This window comes from Triticum aestivum, chromosome 6B (genome assembly GCF_018294505.1).
Source record: "Triticum aestivum cultivar Chinese Spring chromosome 6B, IWGSC CS RefSeq v2.1, whole genome shotgun sequence".
NCBI classification, from domain to species: domain Eukaryota; kingdom Viridiplantae; phylum Streptophyta; class Magnoliopsida; order Poales; family Poaceae; genus Triticum; species Triticum aestivum.
Genome location: NC_057810.1, coordinates 526,674,363 through 526,680,674, shown reverse-complemented (window position 1 = coordinate 526,680,674; position 6,312 = coordinate 526,674,363).

Genomic DNA, 6,312 nt, shown 5'->3' with positions numbered 1-6,312 from the left:
ATTGTTACACCAGGTCCGTTCAGCTTACACACCCATCTGGCAAGATAGTCACCGTCTCCACTAGAGTGGCCAAGCGTCAGCTCTATTCTCTTAATGCCAGCCCTCTTCCAGACCTTGAAGATATCCCGGTAGTCCGTGACTTTCCGGATGTCTTTCCAGAGGAACAGCCAGGTGTTCCACCTGATAGAGATGTAGAGTTCGTCATAGATCTTATCCCAGGAACCGCTCCAATCTCTAGGAGACCTTACAAAATGGCACCCTTAGAACTAGCCGAGCTTAAGAAATAACTTGATGAGTCCTTGCAAAAGGGTTTCATCCGTCCTAGTTCTTCTCCTTGGGCTTGCCCCGCCCTCTTTGTCAAAAAGAAGGATGGTACGGATCGGATGGTTGTAGATTATCGTCCCGTTAATTTGGTCACGATAAAGAACAAGTATCCGCTCCCCAGGATCAACGACCTGTATGATCAGCTCACTGGATCCTCAGTCTTCTCCAAGATGGATTTGAGGTTAGGCTACCACCAAATCAAGATCAGAAATGGGGACATTCCTAAGACGGCCTTTGTCACTCGCTGTGGCCAGTACGAGTACACCGTCATGTCCTTTGGTCTAACCAATGCTCCAGCCACATTCTCCCGCTTGATGAACTCAATCTTCATGGAGTACTTAGATAAATTCGTCGTGGTTTACCTTGATGATATCCTTATTTACTCGAAGAACGAGGAAGAGCATGCCGAACATGTTAGACTTGTGTTAGAAAAACTCAGAGAGCACCGCCTTTATGCCAAGTTCTCCAAGTGTGAATTTTGGTTGCCAGAAGTGACCTACCTAGGCCACGTAATCTCTAGTAAGGGCATTGCTGTCAATCCCGAGAGAGTTAAGGCCGTTCTCGATTAGACTCCACCTGAAACCGTTAAACAAGTTAGGAGTTTCCTTGGTCTAGCCAGCTATTGTCGCCGCTTTGTTGAAAACTTCTCTAAAGTGGCCAAACCTCTCACGGAACTTCTCAAGAAAGATAAAAAGTTTGAGTGGTCCCCACAGTGTGAATACAGTTTTCAGGAACAGAAAAGACGCCTGACTTCTGCTCCCATACTTGTGCCACCGGATTTCACTAAAGACTTTGTTATCTACTGCGATGCCTCACGGCAGGGACTAGGTTGCATTCTTATGCAGGATCATCATGTGATTGCCTATGCATCTCGACAGTTGCATCCACATGAGGAGAATTATCCTACACATGATCTAGAGCTTGCAGCCGTAGTCTATGCACTCAAGACCTGGCGACATTACCTTCTTGGTAAACGTTGCGAGATCTACACCGATCACCAGAGTCTCAAGTATATCTTCACCCAACCAGATTTGAACCTTAGGCAAAGACGTTGGTTGGAGGTGATCTCAGATTATGATCTAGGGATTATTTACACTCCAGGCAAAGCCAATGTCATGGCTGATGCGCTAAGCCGTAAATCCTATTGCAATAATCTCATGTTGCAGCAAGGCCAACCACTTCTCCATGAGGAATTCTGTAAGCTTAATCTTCACATTGCTCCTCACGGATTCCTTTCTACCTTAATGGTGAAACCTACTCTTGAGGATCAGATCATAACTAGCCAGCAATATGATACGGGTATTTCTCGAATCAAGGATAACGTTAAGAAGGGAGCTGTTGGTAGTTTCTTTGTTGATGATCGAGGTGTTGTTTTCTTCGAGAACCATCTGGTGGTTCCTAAGAAGCAACATCTTCGACAACTGATCCTTCAGGAGGCGCATGAATCTCCTCTCACGATTCATCCCGGTAGTACTAAGATGTATCAGGACCTACGCCAGAGGTTCTGGTGGACTAGGATGAAGAGAGAAATTGCTCAGTTCATTGACAACTGTGACGTTTGTCGTCGCGTTAAGGCAGAGCATCAGAGACCTGCTGGCACCCTTCAGCCTTTAGCTATTCCTGAATGGAAATGGGATAAAGTTGGTATGGACTTCATCACCGGCTTTCCCAGGACCAAGAGAGGGAATAATGCTATCTTCGTAGTCATTTATCGTCTTTCCAAAGTGGCTCACTTCCTACCTGTTCGAGAGAGTATCACCGCTAGTCAGCTCACTGACTTATATATTTCTCGAATAGTTTCACTTCATGGTGTTCCAATAGATATCAATTCAGATCGTGGTAGTCTTTTCACTTCTCATTTCTGGGAGAGTTTCCAAACTGCCATGGGAACCCATCTTTCCTTCAGTACCACTTTCCACCCTCAGTCGAGTGGTCAGGTGGAAAGGGTCAACCAAATTCTTGAAGACATGCTTAGAGCTTGCGTTATCTCATTCGGTATGGATTGGGAGAAATGTCTTCCTTTTGCCGAGTTTGCTTATAACAATAGCTATCAATCCAGTCTCAAGAAAGCTCCTTTTGAGATTCTCTATGGACGAAGATGTCGAACACCCTTGAACTGGTCAGAAACCGGTGAAAGACAATTCTTTGGACCGGACATGATCCAGGAGGCAGAAGAGCAAGTTCGCATCATTCGTGAGAATTTGAAAACAGCCCAGTCTCGTCAAAAGAGCTAGTATGATCGTCATCATAAGGATATGACTTATGAAGTTGGCGACAAAGCTTACCTTCGGGTTACTCCTTTGAAGGGTACCCATCGCTTCGGTATCAAGGGCAAGTTGGCTCCTCGTTACATTGGTCCTTTTCGCATTCTCGCTAAACGAGGAGAGGTTGCCTACCAGTTGGAACTACCCCCACATCTTTCCAGAGTGCATGATGTCTTCCACGTCTCTCAACTCAGGCGTTGCTTCTCGGATCCCATCCGCGGAGTGGATCACGAAACGCTTGATCTCCAAGATAACATCACATATCGAGAGTACCCTATTCGCATTCTTGATCAAGCAGAGTGTGTCACCCGACGTCATAACATCAAGTTTCTCAAGGTTCAGTGGTCTCATCATTCCGAGAGAGAATCTACTTGGGAGCGAGAAGATCGTCTTCGACTGGAGTACCCCACTTTCTTTCCGTTGACCCCTGAATCTTGGGACGAGATTCTTTCAAGTGGGGGCGAGTTGTCACATCCCTAGTTCTGGTATGACCTAGACTAGCTAGTCATGTGTGCATCATGTTTAAATTCCATTTAATTCTGAAATGAGGATTTGCGAAACCCTCAGAATCATTTCTGAAAATGACCCAAATAAAAATTGCTCCGAAAGGTCCAAGAAAATGCTCATGTTGCTCTCTGAAAATATTGGACAGAGATAAAAATCAAACCAATATTTTTAGGAGCTCATAAGTATTTATTTTGGGCATTTGGAATTAATGCATAATTATTTGCATTGGATATATTTTTGTTATATATATGATATATGTCCAAAAATTATGCCTTTTGGTGAGGAGCTCTGGAACAATACCACTAGCCCCTACAAAAATTGGCATAAGTAAATAAAATGATTTAGTATTATTATTAAATCAAAACATATGTCAGAAAAATAGAAAGAAAAACAAATAAAAATATAAGGGAGAAGAGACCTACCTGGCTCTTACCTCCCTATGCAGCCTGGCATTGCCCAGTGGCCCAACAGGCTGGCCCAGCCAGCAGGCAGCCCAGCCCAACTGCTAGGAGCTTCTTCAAGCTCCTGCCGGTAGGAGCTGCTGCGTGACCGCGCCACAGCCGGCCATGGCCACGTCTCCGGCCACCTCCTGCTTCCCCTCCTTGTCACTCTGGCCTCCCTGGACGTCGCCACGACGCCCCGCACCTCTCTCCCTCTCTCTCATTCCTTCCCCTCCCCTGGTCTCTCTCCCACGCGACGCCCGAATGCCACTGTCGCCGCCGCTCGCCGTTACCGTAGCCACCGTCTTCCCCTCGCCTGTCCGACCAGCTCAGAAGCTCCGACACGTCGCCGTCCACCTCTCCGTCGAGCCACGCGACGCGGGAAGCCCTGGAACACCGTCAACATCACCATCTTCGCCTCCGGCCACCGGAGATCGTCCTCGCCGCCACACCGCCGTCCGGCCTTCCCCGAGCTCGCTGACGACGCCATTGATACCGCTGTGAGCCCCACCGTCGATTCCCCCTACTCCCCTGCCCTTCTGCGCCCTCCAGCCCCTCTGCCGCTCGAGCCGAGCTCTGGCCGCCGCCGCGAGCTCTGGCCACCCTGCGACCTCCCGTCACCTCTGCTGGATGCGGACGAGCCCGGGCTATGCCCCGGTGCTCTTAGCCGCTGCCCCCGTGCACCGCAGCACTGCGCCCGCCCTCGGCCGAACTCAGGCCGTCCCCGCCTCTCCCACTTGCTCCAGATGACGCGGACGAGCGCTGGCTCCTCGCTAGTGGTCTCCGCGAGCCATTTGGACCTCCACCGTGTTCGGCCTTGCCGGCGGCTAAACGCCGGTGGGGTTTGACCCTTTGACCTCGCCGGCCCGTCAGGTGGGCCCCGTGGGTCAGGTGATTAGCTTAAGGCTAATCACCGTTAACTAACCCCCCTCACACTGACCAGTGGGCCCAGTGCCACTAATCCTTTATTTAAGATAAAACTAACCCCCCCTGTTTAACCCGTGTCACTGACGTGTGGACCCCACACGTCAGGTTTGACTAGTCAGCGCTGTTGACTTGCTGCCGCAAGCATGACGCAGTGCTGACGCAATTATTTATTTTCTGGATTTAAATTTAATCAGGAAATTCCAGAAAATTAGCAAAACTTCAAAAAATCATAGAAATTCAACCGTAGCTCAGATTGAAATAATTTATATATGAAAAATTATCAGAAAAATGCAATCTATCCATCTGTACTAGTTTCATGCATCACAAACCAACTTATACCTACTATATAAGTGAAACACTATAATGGCTTATATAAAGAGCTTATTTTGGAGATGCATTTGAATCTTTGGTTCAATTGGATTTCACCCAAATAAAAGCTAGTTGCATTAGCTTAATCAGCATCACATCTACATGCCATGTTCATGCATCATATTGTTGCATATGCTTGTGTATTGATTTCCGACACCGTTCCTTCTTGATAGGTCCTGCTCCGGAGACCGTTCCAGAGTACCTGTTTGAGGAGCAGGGCCTTCCTTGTTGATCTACCAGGCAAGCAAACCCCCTTGTTCATTCCGATACAATCCTACTCTCGCTCCTGCTCTCAATTATTGCATTAGGACAACAACGTTTCAACTGCTACTTTGTGCTGCGGTAGTTGAACCCATTCCTCTGCATGACCTGTCATTGCCACAGTAAATAGTTGAAACCCACTAGCATGTGTAGGAGTTGATTGAGCCATGTTGTGTTCCTACCATGCCATGCCTGCTATTGCTTAGAGTTGTGTCAGGTCTGATTCATTGGGAATGAATTGGAGTGTTACGATATGTTCTGGTGCTGAGAGTTAAGTGTGTGAACACGACTTGGTAAAGGTAGCGGTGAGAGGCCATGTAGGAGTACATGGTGGGTTGTCTCACTGGAACCGTCCTTAAGCACTGAGTTCTATGTATGTTGTCCAATGACTCGATACTACCACACATTGGGATCCTTAATTGACTCTCTCGACTTATTAACCAACTTGATCTCTGTCCAGGAGTCGCAACTAGTTTCTGGTGTTTGTAGGTAGTGTTAGTAGTCTACCAAGTGGCACCTGGCCAGGTGGGCTTGGGACAGACTAGGCACAGTGGCACGGTGTACCAAGTGGCACCCGGATGGTGGGCTTGGGAACACTGCTCACATCGTTTGGGGCCGTGAGCGACACCCCGGCCGGATCTCCTTGCAGATGGAACCCGAATAGGTGATAAACCTGGACTAGAGTCCTGTGTGGTTAGTCAGGTCGTGGCCGACACCCTCGCCAGGCTTCCGCTTGAAGGTTGCCGAGATACATGATGTGTACATGGCGGTAAGTGGCGAGAGCGTGTGTGAAGAAGTACACCGCTGCAGGGTTAACATGATCTATTCGAATAGTTGGGTCTGCGGTTATGGACTTCTTGGATGCTTACATGGTACATAGACAACTTGAAGTGGATACTCTAAAATTCTCAAGACAAGTGTGAGTGCTATGGATGGCCTTCTCGTAGGGAGACGGGGATGAATTCATAGTAGTGTATTGTGTGGTGATTAGTGGACTCGTATGCGCCATATCACCTCAAGAAGTTTCTCGTAGTCGTAGAACAGGATAGCCACTGAGTCAAAGCTGGCTTGCTGCAACTAAACCCCACATTACCCTCTTGATACAAATGCATGTATGATAGGATCTGATGTAAGTCTTGCTGAGTACCTTTGTACTCATGTTGCTTTATTTATGTTTTTGCAGTGGAGACTTCGGTCTTACTAGTGTTTTTGTGGACTTC